The sequence below is a fragment of the Gopherus evgoodei genome, chromosome 2 (assembly GCF_007399415.2).
Source record: "Gopherus evgoodei ecotype Sinaloan lineage chromosome 2, rGopEvg1_v1.p, whole genome shotgun sequence".
NCBI lineage: Eukaryota > Metazoa > Chordata > Testudines > Testudinidae > Gopherus > Gopherus evgoodei.
Genome location: NC_044323.1, coordinates 56,477,935 through 56,500,427, shown reverse-complemented (window position 1 = coordinate 56,500,427; position 22,493 = coordinate 56,477,935). Strand labels below are relative to the sequence as shown.

General features: G+C 41.1%; 1 protein-coding gene across 4 annotated transcripts in view; it reads left to right on the top strand.

Moving 5' to 3' along the window:
* The first annotated feature begins 297 nt into the window (after window positions 1-297).
* The window catches only part of AGR3 (anterior gradient 3, protein disulphide isomerase family member), a 42,609-nt gene continuing 20,413 nt past the window's right edge, over window positions 298-22,493 (top strand). For 2 of the 4 annotated variants that reach the window (XM_030549312.1, XM_030549308.1), the window contains exons 1-2: window positions 20,908-20,986; window positions 21,067-21,198. The gene's annotated coding sequence lies outside the window, so the exon portion shown is untranslated. Of the gene's footprint in view, window positions 333-17,008; window positions 17,127-20,907; window positions 20,987-21,066; window positions 21,199-22,493 lie in introns of those variants that run through there. The other 2 variants (XM_030549310.1, XM_030549309.1) reach the window with 2 other exon arrangements.

The following is a 22,493-nucleotide window of genomic DNA, read 5'->3' as shown; positions in this document are numbered from 1 at the left end:
GATTATTTTGCCCCATAACCGTGGGTTTGCCCCAGCTAAAGATCCAGCTGATGAGGCGGCCTTCTGTCTCTAGGTGGATTACGGCGAACTTCTGGTGTTGGCGCACCCGAAAGTACCATGAGCTCAGGGTCCACAGCACAAACTGGTGAGGAGGTGGTATCAGCTTTTGCTGGGCAAAGGGGTATCTCAGCCACCGGCAGTAATGGAGGAGAACAGTCAGGAACAGGTGATTCGGTGTCTCACCAGAAGAGGAGAAGTCAGACCACTCAACTGCAGATGTGTCCTGAGGACTGGCATGACCTGGCAACAGCTGATCTATATGTCACCGCCAGGTAAGATTCTCTGCAGTCCAGACTGTGTAGGAAATAGGTTTGAGTGATGATCGTGGCAGGGTCCCAATTAGCTCCAGAAGTATAATTCTGAGCCAAAACTGGCTGTCCCGGGCTAAAGGTTCGGTCTTTTGCTCTGGGTGCCCGTCTGATGACTTGATATTGCTGCTGATGTTGCACAATTTGTCGGGGTTCAGAAGGTTTCAGCAGATCAAAGCAAGTGCGCAGCTGTCACCCCATCATTAGAAAGGCCGGGGATGCCTGGGTCTTAGCATGAGGTGTGTTTCTGTAGGAAAGTAAGAAGGTATCCAGACGCTTTTGAATGGAGTGTTGTCCCCTTGCTGATTTCAAAGCGTATTTCATTGTCTGCACAAATCTTTCAGCTAATCCATTGGTGGATGGATGATATGGTCCTGATGTGATGTGGTGTATCCCATTTGCCTTCATAAAATTTTGAAACTCCTGAGAGATGAACTGCTGTCCGTTGTTGCTCAAAAAGTTGTTTTGGCAGACCGAAACGACTAAAGAGTTGCTGTAGTTTTTGGATAGTACTCTCTGCAGTAGTGGACTGCATTATAGAGACATCTGGCCATTTAGAATGGGCATCTACTGCCACCAAGAACATGCTTCCTTCAAGGGGGCCAGCGAAGTCAATGTGAATACATTGCCACGGGTTTTCAGACCAGTCCCATGGGTGTAGGAGTTCCCACTGGGATGCATTCCTCACACCCTGACATGACATACAAGCTTTTGCCTTCTCTTCAATAACACCGTCCAATCCAGGCCACCAAAAATAGCCTCGTGCAATTTCCTTCATGTGCACTATTCCACAGTGACCGGAATGTAGTTGTTGTAACATCTGTGATCTCAGTGGTGGAATAATGACACGTCTCCCCCACAACAACCAACCAGATTGGACCAATAACTCCATTCTCCTGGACAAGTAAGTAACAAGGTCGGGTGAGACCGGAGAGGTTTGTCGAGATTTTCCATGCATCTCCAGGTCCATAACTTGGGACAACACTGGGTTAACGCGAGTTGCCTTCTTTATCTGAGTAGCAGTGATGAGTGTATTCTCTACCTGTTCAGAGTAGGTTTCCTTTTGGGCACTATCTTGATGTTTGACCGGCAAAGGCAACCTTGAGAGGCCATCTGCATTGCCGTTCAGAGTGGATTTCCAATATCTGATTTCATATGTGTGTGCTGAAAGTATGCAGTGCTGGGCATTGTTACGACTAGCAGCTAATGGGGGAATGCCTGTGTAGGGTCCAAAAATTGATGTCAGAGGTCGATAGTCTGTGAGAAGAGTGAACCTCTGCCCAAACAGGTACTGATGAAACTTCCGAATTCCAAAAACAATTCCTAATACCTCACGTTCGATTTGGGCATAGTTAGTTTCTGCTTTGCTTAGAGTGCGTGAAGCAAAAGCAATAGGTCTCTCTTCTCCCAAAGGCATAATGTGTGACACGACTGCTCCCACTCCATAAGGGGAGGCATCACAGGCCAACTGTAGGGGTAAGGATGGATCAAAGTGCATTAGAACTTCAGAATTTAGCAATGCATCCTTAGCTTTGTTAAATGCAACATCACAGGCTTCAGTCCACTTCCAGGTCGTGTTCTGCCCCAAGAGCTCATGAAGTGGTTTTAGCAGTGTGGCTAACTGTGAGATGAACTTTCCATAATAGTTCAGCAGTCCTAGAAACGAGCGCAGCTGGCTTACATTTCAAGGTGGGGGAGCCTCCACAACACCTTTGACTTTTGCAGGTGCCTTATGAAGACCTGCAGAATCAATGATGTGTCCCAAAAATTCAACAGAGGGCTTGAAGAATTCACACTTGTCTTTGCGAACTCGTAGGCCATACTCTTCTAGTCTTTGTAGGGTAGCCTCTAAATTCTTTACATGATCCTCTTCTTTCCTTCCAGTGGACCAGGATATCATCCAGATAGCACTGAACTCCTGACAAGCCACCCAAGATCTGGTCCACAGCCCTCTGGAACAGGGCGGGAGCAGACATTATTCCGAAGGGTAGGCGACAATATCGATAAAGCCCCTTATGAGTTACAATAGTCAACAGCTCTTGGGACTTTTCATCAATGAGCATCTGTAAATATGCTTGACTCTGATCAATCTTACTGAACTTTTGTCCCCTAGCCAGGCCTGCGAAAAGATCATTGATGCGAGGAAGCGGGTATTGCTCTGCCCACAACACTGGGTTGACAGTGACTTTAAAATCACCGCAGATCTGGAGAGAGCCATCTTTCTTCACTATTGAAACGATAGGAGTGGCCCATGGGCCATGGGTAACTGGTATTAGGACTCCATTGGTGACCAGGTACTCCAGGTCTGCTTCAACTTTTGGCCTGATGGCATATGGCACAGTTCAGGCTTTCAGATATTTTGGTGGACTGTCAGGTTTAATGTTCAATGTCACAGTGAGTCCCTTCATACTTCCCAAATCCTCTCCAAAAACAGGAGCATGTTTCCTTAGTATAGGGGTTAGACTGGTTTCTTCTTTAGTCATCTGGTGCATTTCTGCCCAGTTCAGCTGAATCTTCCCAAGCCAAGACCTACCCATTAAGGCTGAGTAGTTACCTCTCACCACAAACAGTAGCAATTTAGCAGCCTGTCCATTGAGCTCCACCTTAACATCAATAGTGCCCAACATGGGCACAGGTTCTCCCATATACGTCTTCAGAACAGTTTTTGTTGCCTTAAGCGGAAGATGCTGTAGCTTTTCTTTATACACAGTCTCGGAGACCAGCGAGACAGCTGCACCGGTGTCCAGTTCCATGCATATAGGTTTGCCATCCAACAACGGGGTTACCCAGTATTCATGTGAGTCCACTGCCAAAGACAAGACATGCAGTGGCACTTCCTCTTGCAATGAGGTGTCACCTGGATCATCCTGGGTCTGCTCTAGAGTATGCAGGGTTCCTCTTTTTGTCAGCCAGATCACAGGCCTCTCTTTTGTTTACAGGCACACTCAATGTGTCCCTTTTTGCCACAGTGTCGACACACCAGGTTCTTACACAGCATTCTGATGCCTGGTGACCTGGCTTACCACAGCGGTAACATTCCTGACTCTGCACAGTTTTGTGGGTAGGTTCTTGTGACACTTTTTGCACCCTAGGGGATGCACCAATGTATTGCGTCTCCCTTGTAGCCAGTTCCATGGAGACAGCAATATCAACAGCCTTCTGTAATGTAAGGTGAGCCTCTGTCAGTAGGCGCTTCTCACTGTGCAGGCCACACGCTAACCTGTCACACAGGGTATCATTTAACATCTCTTTAAATTCACAGTGTTCTGCTAGCTTTTTTTAAATTGCTACAAACTGTACAACTGTTTCATCTTCTTTTTGGTCTCTTGTGGAACCAATATCTTTCGGCAATTACCAGTGGTTTTGGGGAAAAATGGGACCCCAGGATTTCCACAATGTCACTGTAAGATTTAGTCTCAGGCTTAACAGGGTGTAGTAAGCTGCGTAGCACGGAGTAGGTTTTAGCCCCTACAACACTTAAGAATATTGGCACCTTCTTCTCTTCTGTAACGTCATTTGCAATAATAAAAAGCTCAAAACGCTCAGTTTACACATGCCATTGCACTATATTCTCATCAAAAGGTTCCAGTGGCCGGTCAGAGTAGCCATGATTTTTAGTTTCACTTTCCCAGTCAGTGCAAACAAGCAGTTTTTTTTGTTTGTTTGTTCTTTACCTTGACTTCTACTTCCTTCTGTTACTGGAGCAGCATCGGAATCCCATCTATCGTCGCCACTTGTTATATCCTTGGGGGCAGCCGGTTTAGGAAGAAATCACTTGAGGCCACACAGCAGACAGCTAACAAAACTACCATTTATTTACAGACACAGAGTTCGCCTAACCGGTCGAAGCTGGTTGGGCTATCCCCTAATAATCTAACTCAGTTGCCATAGGAACAAAAAGCGTGACAACCAAATACACAACAATAGATGCTCCCATTCTGGCTGGAGCCCTGGCTCCAAAACCCAAAAAGGGAGGTGGGTCTCAGAGCACAGGCTCCAGATTGACCAGGAACATCTACACTGCTATTTTTAGCCCCATAGCACAAGCCTGAGTCACTTAACTCTTGCTCAGAGACGTACGTACGTACGTATGTGTGTGTGTGTGTGTGTTGTAGACATACCCAAAATTAAAGTGCCTTAATTTTGTTAATTCAATTCAATTCCAAAGTGAATTAAACTAAACTGAATTAAGGGCACTTTAATTCTGAATAAGGATGTTCACAGCAGGGTTAAGGGGAAGGAGAATAGCTCAGTGGTTTGAGCGTTGCCCTGCTAAACCCAGGGTTGTGAGTTCAGTCCTTGAGGGGGCCATTTCAAAATTTAGTTGGGGATTGGTCCCACCTTAAGCAGAGGGTTGGACTAGATGACCTCCTGAGGTCCCTTCCAACCCTGATATTCTATGATTCTAATACAGTTTAAACTAATCCACTTCAAATTCACACCTTTAGTTAATTCAGATTAATTTACTGGCTGTGCCTGTATAAACAAGCCCAAAGTAAGCACATTTGTTGCCAGAATCTCACTCACTTTTCCCATAACTCTTTTGGACCCTTAGTGCAAAGAGGAGTATGAAAAGAGAAGAACATCTCTGGCCTAACTGAATATACATAAACATTAAAAAGGTGCTATTTGTACAGTCACTTTTCAATGTGGATTCATATTTTAGTGGAAAACATGTCTATGAAAAAAATAATTTACTAGAGAGGTTCTTAGAGATTGTGAAGAGAAGACCTTAACCAACAACTGAAACTCTTTCTAGCTTCTGGGAGCAAGAGCCTCAGCTGTTTTCTTTAAAAAATGGAGCCCTGAGCCACTGGAACAAAGTAGGTAGTAATAATTAAGAAAAAGTTACATTCTGAAGACATCAAGTGAGTGTATTAGTAAAACCCAGATTACATGGAAACTGCTTGAAGCCAAATGAAAACTAGCAGGCCTATATTTATGTGTGAAGGGGGGGAATATTGGTAACCTAGGAAAAGGGGAATCATTTTATACAAAGATCAAGGAAACAAAAACTTTATTTTCCCAGTCCTGGAAACCTCATCTAGGTCATAATAAGAGAGAGGCTTCTGTCCCATAGAAAAAGCATTATAGGAGAGGATTTACAAATCAACTTCATTATGTCCAACAGCAATATAGGTCCAACAGAAGCAAAGTTTATTTGTTTTGGGATCATGAATCAGTAGGAAACTTTGTGGATAAGCAGTCAAGACATTGACTCTGGCTTCTGGAACTTAAATACTCAGACTTGGTATCATCACAGAGACTCACAATAAGGGAACTGCTTTCCAGGACAAAAACTACAGTTGTAAACTGATTGTTAAGCAAAATAGAGCAATGGCAACGTGCTAAAAAGATGACTACTTTGGGTGAAATCCTGGCTCTGTTGATGTCAGTGGGGCAGTTGCCAGGATTTCACCCTTTTATGTGAGGGAAAGGTCTGGAAAATAGATTCAGATTCTTGGTAATTTAAGGTTAGGAGAGGTACTTGATATAAATATAGAAGACAAATGTTTTAAAATGATCCATATTTGTTTTCACTTTTATAAAAGCTTTCACAATCTCATTGCTATCCCTATTAGATTGCAAAATGGCAATCATTCCTTTTGTAGAAAACAGAGGAGGTTCAATAATTTGCCCAAGCTCAGTGTAGAAATTTGTGGCGGAACCCACTGTCTCAGCCAGTAGGCCCATACCCTAATCCAAAAAAAAAAAAAAAAAAAAAAAAAAAAAAAAAAAAAAAAAGAGGAAAAAAAAGGAGGGCAGGAGGATAGAACTTTTCAAGCAATATGCATTACAATTGCAGAGAGCTAGATTTGTATAAAACAGTGATGCAGCCTTCATAACATCAGAGAAAGGAAGAAGAAACATTCTGGTTTCTCTATCACAACTGAATATTCATCATAATAAATGAACAGCGGCCAAGTTTTCAGCCTGAATCTATAAATGTCATTTTCTGAGGTGTCTCACTTGCTCCATTGCAAGAATATCCCCTATTCTGGAAAACCATTTATGAAGAGCCGAGCGCATGCTTCTTGCGCTATCTGGAAGCTATTACAAGTAGGGTCGTGAAACAACAATTACCAGAGCAGGTGTATCCTGTTGGTCATTTCTAACCAGTGTCATAGATTTAGGAGTTTAGTAAGATTAATGTATGTATCAGTAATGTGGTTATGTTATTTAACCATATGTTGAAATATATGGAGCTTTGAGTAAACTGTCCCCAACACATGAGAAAATTCAGCCATTGGTCTGTATCCAGTCCAACAGAAGTGGGTTTGCATTTGAGACTACTATAACTCTTGTTCACTTTTGTGCTTATTATACCTCTCCTGCCAAGTCTGAGCTCTCTTCGTGATACTTAGGTGTTAAAGCTTTGACGATCAGCAGTAATATGATGGGATAACACCCTAAATCACATCCTCTATTGTTATCCCGCCATTCCCAAAGCATCACTTCCCTGACAGAAACATCTGTGATGTATTTCCTGGAATCGTGTTCAAAACCAGAAATGTGGCATTATTAATGTGCTGATATTTTACTAAACAGAGAGATGGCAATTAATTGGAAGAGGCTTTTGTGTGTTGTGCTGCCAAGAGAAGCAGAGACAGATTAAACGATGAAGATGTCATCTCACAGTGCTTGAGCAATCTGAAAATGTTCTGTTCAAATGCAAGAGGAATGTAAAGCAATGAAGCATATTCTTTAGTCTAAGACTAATATAGGATAGAGAGAGTCAGTGAGTTAACCTTTTAAAAAAAAAGTTGAAACCCTTCATCGACCAATATTATTATAGTATCAGGGTATTGCAGAGTAGGTGCCAAAAGCATCTAGTTTCACTGTGTTTTTCACATGTTCAGACCACTTACAAAATTTATGTATTTATAATGACAACTTGTGGGGCAGTTGCGCATGAGATAACCACATCCTGGCTAATTAAATTTGGAGGCCCAGCCTCACTGACTATACAGTACTCTTCCTGCTAATGCTGATCTACAATGCTCTTATTCAAATCACCTCAGTCCAATTAAGCTCAAAAAGAGAGCTTCCTCCTGTGTTTTTGAGGCCGTAAGTTACTACTAACATCTGTATTGAGGCAGCACCCAATTTGTGGAGGTAATTTAGAAATGAAATAGGAAAGTCCAAGTGATTTCAGTGCAATAGCTGATGGATCATCTTTGTGCATCCCAGGCTGACCCCAGGCCTCACCTATGGTAATGCTGAGCATTGGGTTAGGTTATTATCTGCCTCTTATTAGTCCTTGACTTAATTTTTTTTAAATGTTGTAGCCAGATAGAACCAGTTTTAATTCTGGATTGGCTTTTATGTCAGGCATGTTGGTTTTCAGTATAAAAAAGCAGAAAAAAATTACTTTCTATTCTTACCCTAGATTCAGTGTAACTATAGAGGTGAGGTTTTAAGCAATAGAGGCTGGAGTCTGATCTTTCTGTTTCACAGAATTTTGAAGACCACGAGAATAAATTGATGCCAGTGAATGTGTCCACTTTCCTGGATATTCCCATCTTTAAAGTGTCCTACATTTAGTATGGTGTTGTCTTCACTTAGACACTAATATCTTTGTTTTGCTTCTGACACATGACATATAATTAGAGAGACCATGACTCCTCTAAGACCTGTGGGGAAAAAAATCTGTTTTGAAACATTTTCTTCTAGATTGCTTTCTGAATTTCATTTAGTCTACATTATAGAGAATAACTATGTGAAAACAAGCTTTTCAGGAAGAGAGAGTCAAAATTCATTGATATTTTATCCTTCTCTGCTTGAGTTAAAAATGCTTTATGATAGCATAAGTGATTGATGATGAATGATTACTTCATGGAATTGTACAGAAAGAACTCAAACTTACTCTAAATTTTGTATATCAGAAACAAGGCCCATGCAGCGACCTCAAGGCTGTATCACACTGAAGTTATCATATTGTTGAATTATGGAGATAATTCTAAATGAGACCTGGAATCTAGACCTTAATAAAGCTCCTTAGGTTTTTAGATTGATGAGGGGTGCTCATTAAGAACATCTTCTTAACAGCCAAACACCAACAAGGACAAAAAAGGCAGCTTCAGCTCATAGCATGAGTGCTGCATTCATAACTGCTTACTAAGCATTTGATCCTGCACCATCTAACCCTGACCCAGCACACTTTAAGCACATTAATTGTCTTATTGACATCAGTGGGGGTGCTTAAAGGTAAATACATTCTCAGCAGCTTGCAGGATCAAGCCTTAAGAAGGTTTGGTTGAAGAATAGTGGGCTAAAAGGGAGTCCAATGCTAAGTCCAATGCTCATGTCCTCCTGAGTCAATGCCTCATGGGAGTTAAGCTCTAGGATGGACCCTTAGTTATAAATAGGTAAACGAATGCCTGTACTCAAGACCCAAATGCTTACCCTTTACAGTGTTTTTTATTTATATAGTATTACATTTTAAGGCAGAAAGTGATGTCACTGCAGAAAATCATCATAAAAATACTGCAGCAACAGACATCTCTTTCAACAGATGCCTGGTTGACTCACTTTCACAGCTGCAGAAAAGTATTCCAATCTGTTTCTGGAGAGCAATCTTGCTTGTGAAGTCTTTAATAGGACACTTTGACCGCAGGGGAATGCAGCCGCTTTTCATTTCTTGTGGCAGTCAGAAAGTTTCATTGAATATTTCTGAGCTCTCAGGCTCTTCCAAATAGATGCTGAATTTCCTGGCTCTCTTCCCTAAAATCTGGTCTGAGTTTCTGCTCCTGTCCTGCCTCAAATTACTGTATGCACAAAAAAAATGAAGACAAAAAAACCCTAAAATCATTATTTAAATGCATTTTTAACATTTTTCCTTAGCTTTGTGAATATTTACATGTAGTTTTTTGTTTAAAGTTTTTGTCCTGAACACATTAGGAGGCTCCAAAGAAGCTGAAACAAAAACATCAATCTTTTAACGATTAACAATGCAACACTGCCAACTAGAGGAGCTGTATCTATCAAGTTCTTATCTTATGGACCACATCAGTATTCTTTGAGGATTTGTAAAGATATAAATATTGAAAATCCATATTTTATCAAAAGGAATGTCAACCTGCCAAACTCCCAGATATATTGGTGCTTGCCTTCGTTTTTTCTAGACTTTTGTTGTCTCAATAAGTCACGTATGGAGTAGAAACACCACAAATTCTGTTATTCACTCAATAGTTCCACCACCTAGAAATGCAAATAATACCACAAGATAGTGTTGTTTTCTGCCTCCTACAAGCATCACTAAAGCATTAAATAGCTTGTGAAGAAACAGCACACTACTTGGATGACATACTAGAACCTTTACCCAACCCTGATAGGTTCACAGTTAAACCATTTGTAATCTATTCAGACTACTCATATATTCAGCCCAATCCTGCACACATTCCACATGGAGGATGGCTGCCGGATACACCTTAGGCAATAGCCACAAACACCCTTGTGAAAAAGGTAGTCGTACACTTTTGAACTGGAAATATATGGTATTGGGTACAGACAACATAAACCCCAAAAGAAAGGGGTTTAATTATCACCTTACTGCATTTAATTCTCTGATTTATACAAACTCACTGTATCATTGCATTAGAACAGATTCAGTATGATCAATGCTTCTAGGTTTTGTAGTCTTATTCCAGTGGACTAGATTGTGGCTCACCATTATATAGCAGCTCAATGTAAGGGGAAATAAAGCCATATATGGCCTACTTAAGGGTCTAATTGCAGCTACTGGACTTAGATAATACAAGGGCTGCTTCCAAACTGTTCCCTTCAGAAAGCATAATGGCCCAAAGGAAGCAGGTGCAATTATGGCACCACCCATTCACCCTCTGATCAGCTATCAGAGCTGGTTTGCCATGGAACAACAGAAGCCCATTGGTGGTTCACTACTCTGTGTCAGCCTGGCACACTCACTACGCTCACACACTGTTGGCATAATCTGTATCTAAAAAGGTGTCATGTAAGGTATTATATACAAGCTGTTAACACACAGGTCCCCAAAATACGCATGCATGTGGCCCGTCATGGTAACCCGCTAGCAGGCCACCAAACTATTTGTTTACATTTGCATGGCTGACCACAGTTCCCAGTGGCCATACAAATGTTTCCAGCCAATGGGAGCTGTGGGTGGCCGTGCAAATGTAAACAAGTGGTCTGGTGGCCCGCCAGTGGATTATCCTGTTGGGCCACGTGTAGCCTGCGGGCTGCAGGTTGCCCACAACTGATGTAGGGGGTGTGTAAAAAGTTATATCTATATCTCTATATAGAGAGATATAGATATGTGCTTGGCAAGCAAATGCATAAGCCCAGTCCTTCCCAGACAAAGGAATGTGTATTTGCTTATCTCACCGCCCTGGCCATCAGGCAGAGACAATGAAAGTAAGTTTACATGTAAGGTAGACAAAGCACTTAAGCTAATAAGTGAGGGAAGAAGATAGCATGGCATCTATATCCTACCAGAAGAGAGAGAAGTTCCATCTGGTCTTACTTTTCAAAGACCACATTTCAAAACTTACTGGACTATAAAAAGAAGGGGAGAGAACCTCTAAGTTATCCTTTACCTGAGGACTCCATTGTGTTTGGCCTTGCTAAAGAACAGGCCAGCCATGCTGGAAGAATTACTATGTGAGAAAAACTTCTTGGAATGAAAGACTATTTGTTAGGTTGAGCTTTAGTTTTAGCCGTGTATTCTTTTACTTTTGGTTTGTTTGTAACAATTTCTATCCTTATTTCTTATACTTGATATCATTTACACCTATGTCCATTTCTTAATAAAGTTATTTTACTTTTACCATAAACCAACTCAGTGCTTTGATTGAAGTAGTGGGCTTGTCAACTCAGTAAGCCTGTTGCATACCGTCTCTTTCAAAGGAGCAGAGAACTTAATACAGTTGTGTGAGCGTTCAAGTGAGAGGGAATGGATACTGCAGAAAGATGTCACTCTTTGTGGTGAAAGCCAGGTTGAGACCTGCATGCTTGTATGCTGGCTGTTGGAGTCAGGGCTGTGAGCGCCCAGAGTTGGAACACAGGTGATGACCGAACCCTTTACTGGTCTGGGTGAACCCCAGTGCATCACAGCTGCTGTCCTTAAAGTGTAGCAGTGTGTGTGTTCTCATGCACACCAGGGATTCCCTGGGAGATGGGAAGTGGGGCAGAATGCCTCCTAGTGCTCCCCCTGGAGCAGTGCTGCCCCACGCCACTACTTAGTCCTCCTCAATGTTATTAGCATGATCTAGCCCTAAGAATATTAAACTCAATCTAAACAAACTTGCCCCTCCCTTAGTGATATTCTACAGGATTATTTTACACACAGTCATATGTGAAAGTCCAACATCCTAGAAAGCTCTGGCGACAGACAATGAGCACTGACAATTAGAGCTGCTCAAGTAATATTAAATACATTATCTGGCAACTTGTCTTTTTTATGCTAAAGGGGTTAGTCAACCACATCCATGGAGGATCTGATCCTATCCATCAACACACATTTTCAGTGATATGTTCCATTTTTTCCTTATATTCATCCATCCCAAGTATCTGTAAAAGGAGCTGGAAGCTTTGGGAGGCCTAAAGTGAGTGGGAAATAATCTTTTTGGGCAAAAGGGAAGCAGATGGAAAGACGGCAGAGAGTCAGGGAACCTTAGAACTTCAGAGCAGCTGAGAAGAGGCAGAAAGTAATCCTGGCAGAAAGATTAATGAAGCAAGGTTTGCCAGGGCTACATTGCAGGATAGTTCAAAGATGGAGGAATCAGTGTGGCCCAAAGCAGCAGACAATTTGGAGAGAGTAGGAGACAACAGTATTCCTCCATGGCAGACTGGCAGAAGCCCTGGAGGTTTTTCGTCTTCCCCTGCAGCGTGGGGCATGGGTCACTTGCTGGTGGATTCTCTGCATCTTGAGGTCTTCAAACCACAATTTGAAGATTTCAATAACTCAGGCATAGGGTAGGGGTTTGTTATAGAACTGGATGGGTGGGGTTCTGTGGCCTGCTTTGTGCAGGGGGTCGGACTAGATGATCACATTGGTCCCTTCTGACCCTAGAATCTATGAATCTATGAAACAAGATGAAGGCCAAGATATGAGCCAGGGGAGCTTAGGCATTGGGCTGGGAAACAGAGTAAAGTTTACAGCCAATGTAAACCACTGAAAGGAGTAATTCAATAAGTGTTCTTCCAGTTATGATGTTAGACTTACTGTAAATAATTGTCATGGAAAGTAACTAGAACACAAACCCAAAGACCAGTTATTCAGTAGGAACAAAACCACGGTGGTTCAGAACTAGCAAAACTTGTATTTTAATCATTTTAGCATCACCTGGAGCACTTTTTTTTTTTTTAAAGTGCACATCTGTTGTGAATCATCTTGTAATGCCAGAAGTGGAGTTTCCACAATGGTGAATTCCTTCCCCCCACCCCGGGGGGAGGGGGGGAAACGGGGCACAAAGCATATGATACCTAGTTTTCATTCAACTACTTTACTGAGATGAATCAGAGATTTTCTGGTTGTCATTCAGACCCCTAAGGCAAGTAGACACTTTCACTTATGAATGGATGAAAAAACCCTGCAAGTTAGCGTACAGTTGTTCTGAAAGCTGATCCTGCGCTGTGTTGTTTTAATACACATTTTACCCGATTATGATGTTATTAATGGCCTGATGCCAAGAGATGATGTGCACCTGCTGCTACCACTGCCAGCAGTGGGCACTGTGAGTGTTCATCATCTCTGAAGAAATCAGGCCATAAATGTTTTAGGAAGTATTCTCATCCTGTTCAGTGTACAATCTGTCTGGGCATTGTGCTCCGTAGTCTAGTTATCTAAGGAGTTGTTTTAAATACCTTTTAAAATGCACCTATATGTTCAGAGTTATTAAAATCTTTTTAATCCTGTAGACAAGTGCTTCATTGCTCGCTGTACACCACTCTCTTTCACACACTAGTGCCCTTTTATTTCCCAGTATTTTCCCACCACCACGTATACACAGCTATATAGAGTTCAATACCAGTCAGGCAGCCCCTGAAGGAACAGCTTGCTCTTACCGCAGCTGGGAACAACAGGCCCTCAGTCCTCACTTCTCAGTTCCTCCCTCCTACTTCCTTCCCGCTAGCTTTATAGGCCTTCCTCTCAGGAGGCACACAGATGATTGCTCTCAGGCTTCTTTAGTGAGCCACACCCTGCCAGCTCCCCTTGATGGGAGCTATGCTAGCAGGTTCTGAGCTAACAGGGGCTGGTTCAGTGCCTCTTAAGCCAGCACCCTGTTACAAATCCCTATGTAGAAGTATATAGAGATTTTGAGAGAGCAGTTTTGAATTACTGCTTCTACTCCACCTGGGCTCTGAGCTCCTCACCTCCCACAATCTAAGCACGATTGACCTGATTTCTTACCTAGGTGACAGACTTCCTTTCTGAGTGAAGCACAAAGTAGGGTTTGAATGGTGAGTACTGCCTGCCAAATTGTTGAATCAGCTCTCAGACAATACTTAGCCATGGTGGTAGGAGACACTGTCCTGTTCGAGGTGTCATCTTTCAGATAAGACAAAGCCAGGACCTTCCTGTCCACTTGTGGTCAATACAGCACACATTGTAAGGACAGAGGTGTAAATCTTTGTGCCTTTACTGAATTGCTACTTGGATAGTCAGCTACTAACCACTGTAGTACTCTACAGTGGTTTCAATGGAATATAATATTTATTTTCACTTACTTGCTGTCCCAAAATGTTGTGCAGTGCGGCTTAGTGCTGTTCAGCCACTGATGCGTTTCCCCACAGATGCAGATGCATTTCACTGACAAAGCAAAGTAAAGTAGTCCTTGTGTATAGTTTGTCTATATCAACTTGCCAGACCTTTAGGGATGAAAAGCAATATAGAAAACTGCAGAATTACAGTATCATCATTTCAGTGAGAAGCTATCAATGTGCAAGTGTTTAAAGATCACAGAAGAAAGAGATGGAAATGAAATATGTTATCTGTTAATTATTCACATGTAACTCTAAAATACTTGTCTTTCTATGGATAAAGCTGAGAGGCAGGCCATAACATTATTAGTGTACAAGTTAATATGATTGTGTTATAGTTTAGCATCTTCAGTTCCATAGCTCAGTGGACTGGCCTTTGGAAGCTACGATACAGATGCAAGTCGTGCTGTGCATTTTGAAGAATAGTGACATGTGCTTCCAGTTTTTACCCCCCGAGTCTGATGGACCCTCATTCACCATCCCCCAAATTCTCCTTAGCCCATATCCAATTCTCAGTTTTATACAGTTATAGCTCCTGGTCAATGTGTTCTCTAGTATTTATGATGGTCTTCTAGCAATGAGCTGATGAAGTACAACAGCAGGAAAAGACCAGAGACTGAACTCTCAGAATGTCAAGTGGAAATAGAACACTTCTGGTTATATTCACATCTGAATGGTACCAGAGGAAATAGACCCTTTTCCATGGAAGACTAATACACCACATTGTGATATCTACTAATAAGAGCTTTAGTAGATGTTATTTAGCAGTGATTAAACAATTTCACAAACATTCATTTCTGTGGCTTTCACCAGAGAAGTTTTGTAACCACCAAAAGTAAGTCTGATCTTCTCTAATGTTATATAAACAGTCACAGTAACAAGATCATTTTTTGGTATTATTTATTTTTGAGGATCATATTTATGCCTTCTTTTTTCTTAAGACTTTGAAAAGTGATATTCCTGAAACTTTCCACTTACTCTATTATGTTAAGAATGTCTCTAGCTTGATTTAAATTGAAAACTAAATATACAAAAACCAGATTCAGAAACTAAAACTGCTCAGTTTAACTTTACACTGATTGAAAGCCCAAAGACATTTGACTTCAGTCTTTGTAAATAAGACCAAAACCTCAGATTTCTTACAAGACCACTAATCATTTGAGTATAGATTTCAACCTTCAACAGTAAAAGAATAGGAAAAACAAATACCAAAACATAATGTCAGTTCTTGTAGTTTAAACACATTGTAAAACTATTCAAATAACTGCTTGTGCAAACCTAATTCTCAAGAGATAGGCCTTCTAAATTTTTAAGAGCACTATAACAGGTTATGTGCTCTTACAAATTAACAATACAGTCTGTGTTACTTACTGACTCGGTACATTAAAAAAAAAAAAAGGCATTTCCTGTATAGTCCTACAAGTTTTTTCCAGTTGATTTCTCAGCAGGTGGATGAGAGGGATAATTTGGCTTGGGGGTTGTTTTTACCACTTTCTTTGGTGTTAAAGATCAGGCAGCATGGTTTGCTGGGCAGGGTGGAGAACAATACCCTCTTTATACATGCTGTTTTCTATCATCACTACTTTCTGTCTGAAAATACGTTCAGACAAGTCTTCCATCTGGGCCAATGAGCTGCTGAAGTGGGAAGTTCACTTAGCTGTAACTGGCCTTTAAGTGCAACAGGCTGTGAGCCGGGCATAAGGGGTGCAAGCAGCCTCTCTACTTGCACAGCCCACGTAATTAGGACCATTTGTAATCGAAGCCCCTAATTCTATTCTGCTCCTTCCCTAGTCTTCTTGGGTCAGCCAGCCAGCCGCCCAAGATTGATTAACATTGTAAGTATTGTATGTTAGGTGTTCACAGCCGTACCTGTGCATTCTTACTAGGATTACAGTAGAGTTCACAATGTACTAGGGCTAAGTGATGCATAGCAAATTGGGAACTAAAATACCATTGAAAGTCAGTGGGAGTTGGGTGCATAACTCCATTAGGAGTTTTTTGAAAATCCAGGGTGAAATCTTGGCCCCATTGATGTCAACGGCAAAACTCCCATGAATTTCAGTGGGATCAGGATTTCACTCCCATGCTAAAATGAGCAATGACATACATTGGCCTCAATGATATTATCTTTCTGGGACAACTCAGAATTGAGAAGAGGAAGAAAAAGCTTCACATGGGAGTTACATACCAGTGGAACCATGAATTGATCATTCCCTTCATCAATTATTGTAATACATTTTCTTTTCCCTTCATAAACCTGATTTATTTTAATTATCAAGGAAACTCATTATGACCCATTTACAAAACAATGGGTCAAGCAGCTGTTTTTCAGCTGTTTAAGAAATGCAGGCAGTTTTTAGCCAGATTCCATTGAGTTTCTCATTGCTTCTTATTGTTTGCATGGCTCTACTGTACCAGCAGATGGCGCTATCCACTTAAGTAATGAAATCACTGATCTTAGAAACAAATCCATCATACCTTCTCTCCTACTCTTTCTTTTTAAGTTAAAGTACTTAAGAAATGAGCCCTCAGCTATGACTTCAGCAGGAACGAATAAAAATCAGTTTGGCAAGTTGAAAAGCACATCACTTGTGAGATAAGAAATGTTCATGTTTGAAAGATATTCAAAATCACAGAAGCTAAAATTAAAAACAGTTTTTAAAATGTAATTTCTTTTTATATTAGTGTAGTGCTACTGTACTACACACCCTATTCATTTCCATGGTTTACACTATCTAGTCAGGTGTTTATAAAGAACCTAATCTTGGTGATATCCTATAAGAGTGAATTTTTTAATTGTGCACGGAAAATAGAAGGATGAAGTGTTTTAATATGCAAAAACATAAGAGGAGACTTCTGGTATCATTTTAATCAAATGCGATCTCTCTTCCTTGCAACAGTAGATGTTCAGATATCTAGCAGCCACAACTGAAGGTGACAGAGGGATCATATATTTGGCATTAAGAAGATAAGCAATGGCATATGACAAAACAGCACACAGCAGAAAGAAATCATCAGGTTTTGTGAGGTGACGGGGGGAGGACCCAGAAGTTGTTTGGTACCCTGACTTTATAATGTGAATTAACTGAGTGAAACAGCTCAAGAATAAAAGTTACACAACCCAACTGCACAGCATGACAATTTAATGGCATGGGCTTAATGCAGAAGTTACTGGGAGAGGGTCTTAGGTCTGTGTTATGCAGGAGGTCAAACGGGATGACCATAATGGTCCCTTCTGGATTTAAACTATGACTGAAGAACTGTATACAGCCTAACCAAGGCACCAAGGGACTTCAGAATGAGCCAAGATGGGAGTTGAGATATCCTGAGCTCTTATTTTAGTGATGTCATTGCCTCACTGCATGGCCAGGGGCAAATCACTTCACTGTTCTACCTCACTTTCCCTAACTGTAAAATGGGGATAGCAGCACTTTCACAAAACCTCTAATGCAGCCGGAGATGGGTATCTTAATCAGCTAATATCTGGACAGGGTTTTGAACATGCAAAGCTCTATATAAATATTAGGTTATACTATTCTCTTACTATATAAAAAAAATGACAAAATTCAATTCAAAGGTCACTTTTTAAGGTAGCATTTCACAAGGAATTCCTTAGATGTGTCCATAGTCATCTAAATCTTCCTTAAATTGTTACTCAGACAATGTACAGCATTCTATTGTCTGGTAACTTTCAAAAAAGTCTCCTCTTCCTAATAGGCTACCCTCTATGTGTGCCTTATTCAGGCTTATTTACAGCCTAGTTCCCATATAACTTATTCACATGTTCTGATTTTAGAACTGGATAGGTGCAACATTTGTATATGTATAGTACATTTCTGGGTAGCTGCTACTTCAGAAACAAATCCTTTAGATGGACTATCAGGGTTGGAAGGAACCTCAGGAGGTCATCTAATCCAACCCCCTGCTCAAAGCAGGACCAATCCCCCACTAAATCCCTAAATGGCCCCCTCAAGGATTGAACTCATAACCCTGGGCTTAGCAAGCCAATGCTCAAACCACTGAGCTATCCCTCCTCCAGGGCTGGTGCCCTAGGCAAAACTTCCACCTTCCACCACCACCCCCAGCCCTGCAGCAGCTCCTCACCCCCCACCTCCCCTCTGAGGCCTCCCCCCGCAGCAGCTCCCCACCCCCGGGGAGCCATACAGCACCTCCCCACCCCAGCTCACCTCTGCTCCATGTCCTCCCCGAGCATGTCGCCCCTGCTCTAATTTTCCTCCTAGGCTTGCGGCGCCAAACAGCTGATTTGTGCTGCAAGCCTGGGAGGTGAGAGAAGTGGAGCAGTGACCACACGCCAGGGGAGGAACTGCTGTAAAAAAAAAATTGGAGGCACCGCTTTTTGGCACCCCCAAATCTTGGCGCCCTAGGCAACCGCCTAGTTCGTCTTAATGGTAGCACTGGTCCTGCCCTCCTCCCTAGATTGGGGGAGGAGGGAAAGGGGAAACTACCTCCCCCTCCACTTCATCATATATATATATATATATATATATATATATACACACACACACACACACTACAGCATTAGTGGTTAAAAGCCCAAGTTTGACAGGGCAGTCAGCACAAGTACATGTTCAGTGTAAGGATTTGATATCTGGTAGGTAATTGCTGCTGCACCTATACTAGTCATTGTTTGATATTTAGATAAGTCCAGCTGACAAGCTATGATGGAAGGCTGGCTCTGCTTGTATGAGCTCCATTTTCAAAAACTCACACAGACCTGAATGCTGCACATATGCAATAGTAGCAGGTTAGAGAGTTCCACCTCAGGAGCAGTGACTGGGTTTAGAAACTTAAGGCACTTAGCATGACTCTCTGTAACATTCAAGTCAATTCCCTCCAGTGTCCAGCCTCTCCATTATGACAGACATCCTTTTGACAGCTCTCTCTCTATCTGACTGACATTTCCCTGTCCTGCTGGAATCAGCACACAGACTGCCAAAGCTATACCCAAGAGTGAGCTTTTAAAGCCTATTAAAAGCACAGCAGTGTCAGAAGCTTGTGGCTAGAGAATGGGATTCAGAGTCAAGAAATATGGGTTCTGCTCCTAGCACTACCATGAAGTTTTGTGCCATTGGCAAGTCATATAGCCTCCTTGCCTCAGTTTCCCCATCTGTAAATATGAGAAAACTCTATTTACCCTGCAGAGGTGAGGAGACACTGTCTTCATTCAATAGTTCTAAAGTGCTTCAAGACCCTGAGATGAAAGGTGCTAAAAGAGCAGAACTTTTATAGAGGAATAGATTTGTGCCTGTGCCATGAAAGTGGACCAAGTGGGTGGAGGGAGATAAGGACAAGCCAAAAGGTGAATAAGACTAACAAATACTTTCAGCTCCTGACTGATCACAATCATGTTAGCTATATGCCAAAAATATAGATATTTATCTTCTGTGCTCCTGGGCCTGTATTTACTGATCACGCATGAGAAACAGGCCTGACTCTGTAGGATATATAGGCAGGAGCACAGAAGATATCTGACAGCAGCTTTGAGCTTTGCATTTAGCCCATCTCCATCTCCATCTAACTCAACTACTATGTCATGAATCCCAACAGCAGTAGAGTACTTCCAGGAGGTGCGGAACAATCTTGTCAAATCTATCCAGCAACATCCTTAAATGCATGTACAACATTTTCCAGTCCTATTTTTCTCCAAACAGTTCTTTAATTACCAAGCAATTTGTAGTAAGGTGGAGAGTACGACATAGAGAGGCTTTGTATGATTTTGTGTTTTGCATTCCTGGGTGATTACACTTTTAAAGTCTAAGTCAAGATAGCTCAGAGCTTTGGATAGAACACATCTAAAATGAACACAAAAAATAAAACCATTTGTTTTAAAACAAAAGTTTGCTTCCTATTTTCTAACCAGTCCACATTCTCTTTGTATTTGATCCTTAAGGTAGTGAAAATATTGTGTAATTAAATGCAAAATACTTGAAATACAAACTTCTGTGCACTCAATTACAAATATTAAAGATGGCTTTTGTATACACAATAAGCCACATTTTCATAGCGTAGTGCAAAAATAGTTGATTCACTGAAACTGCAAATAAGGAGAAAATGCATGTGTAGCGATACCAACTAGAAAGAAACTTTCCAAAAGGAAATTCTATAAAACAAAGCTGTAATTTTTCCAGAGCTTTTTAAAAATCATATATGGAAGTCCTCATGTGATAATTTCAAACATCAATGAGCTATAACCAAAGACAGGCCAAAGTAGCAGAGCTAAAAGCTGGAGCCAAAATTCAGTTGAGAGAGGACTGGAGGAATTCATTTTGGTTTACGACACATGATCTTACACTTGTTACTACAATATAGATCTAATTAATATGCAATGTCAAAGAAAGAATCCAGTTGTATTAGAGAGATTGCTTCTGATGCATCTTGATTTCTATGCAAAAGCTGCATCAGAGCAGAATTATATTAGGCATCATGTCTAAAAAACCTATCTTTAAACTTTAAGTTAAAGAAAAAATATAATCCTTAGATTCATGATTTTTAAAGTAGCATTCTATATTCCTCCTAAACGTAAAGAAACAAGTTTTCTTCATTTGTTAATTACATTCCTCCATACAAAGTAACCTCTGTTTCTTCTTATTAACTTCATATCTAATCTGCCAGCACCAGTGAACCCAGCCATTCATTAGGAACAACAGAACATACAGTTTCATCTTTCACTGATGGTTTCGTTTTTTCACTGGACAGAGGCCAGACCCAAACTATTTGGGGGGGCGGGGGGGGAGTCATAGACACACACAAGTCACTATTTATTTTGCATCCCAATATGACGACACCTGATACAAGCCAAGATGGAGAGAAATCGGAGTATTTCGTGTACAGGCATGAGAAGTCACAAGAGTAAAAAGGTAAAAGGGAGGGTAAAAGGGGTGTGGAAAGAAAAAAAATATCTTGGTTTCTGACTAACTGGTTCCTGTTGGTTTTGCAGGTGAATACACTCTTGTTGCTATGCTCATAGAACTGTGCAGATCAGATATTCCTGTGTGTATAAATCACACCAATTTTTAAACTAGCCACTTCCAGAAAGAGGAACTTTTATCAGCAGAACTGATCAACTAAGGTGAGCAATCAGTTTTCAGCATTTATATGTATTTATTAGTAGTAAATCTATGTTATCTCTAACGTATATAATCTACCTATAATGTGCGTGCTGATGGGGAAGAAGAATAAAAAAGGTTAACTGGCAAAAAAAATTCTTCTAAAGGGAATATGTAACTGAAGTGGGACTGATTTCAAGGGTGTGTCCTATAACGAATTCCCCATTTAAACCAGCAGCGTGGCAGTGGATGTCATAATATCAAAAATGGATTTTTAAGCTTCATCCATCAACAACTGTGGCAATTATCTTTCACAGAAGCCATCCTGGGCTTTCTTTATTATGATTTTCTGGGAAAAAAAGGTTATTTAAGTGTGAGAAAAATATTTCTGTTGGCCCTGAGATAAAAAACTGTTTATTTCCTGAGATTTCTTGATTATAAAGAAGCATCTTATTTATCCTGAAGGAAATTACTGATCTGCACATTTCATAGCTGTTCTGTCATCAAAAATCTGGGACTGTTTCACCAACCCATAACTGTTAATGTTTTCACAGCACTTTGAAAATATAAAACAAAATATAAGTGACAGACCGATCAAAGATTAATACTAAAACCTATCTAATGCTAAGGATTATTAACTCCCACATGCAATGGCTACAAGGAATATTTTTGTTGAGTTTACGCTGTAGATTACAGACCTATCATTTTAATGGCCATGGGTAGTGATCTGCACAGCCCCGAAAAGAATTTGAGATTGATTTTCCATTCCCAATAACTTTTCAGTCCCAGGGTTAAAGCAGTAGTCTTAGTCCCTCTTTGTGGAGCAGTGGGAGACCTCCCATTTCTCAGCACTGAACTTCAAGCCCTTCAGCAAGCTAAAGAGCTCCAAAAGGGGTTCTCATCCATTCCTGAATGGAGGGAGGGTATCTGCTACACACAACACTGAGGGTGGGGTATGTAAAACAAAGAAACTTGTAGGATTCTTAAAGCCCCAGAAGAAACAAAGTGAACCACTATGGACCAGGGTTGGGAGGGAAAATATTATGGTGACGTTACTGATTGTTTTAGAAACCTAGAGGAGTCTCTTAACAGTTATGGAATCCTTAGGAGAGGATAACACTTGCAAGGATTTCGTTGTTGTTTTTGTTTTTAGCAGCAAATTCTATTGTGGCCCCTTTGAAGAGAATCTGCTTTTTGTGTTGAGACTGACAGGTGTAGGAGAACCAGCACTGGAATGCACCTGCCAGAACTGGAGTTAGTAGCAGTGATACTTGTGGCATTGGAGGACTTGCATATAGACAGTGTAAAAGCCCCCAAA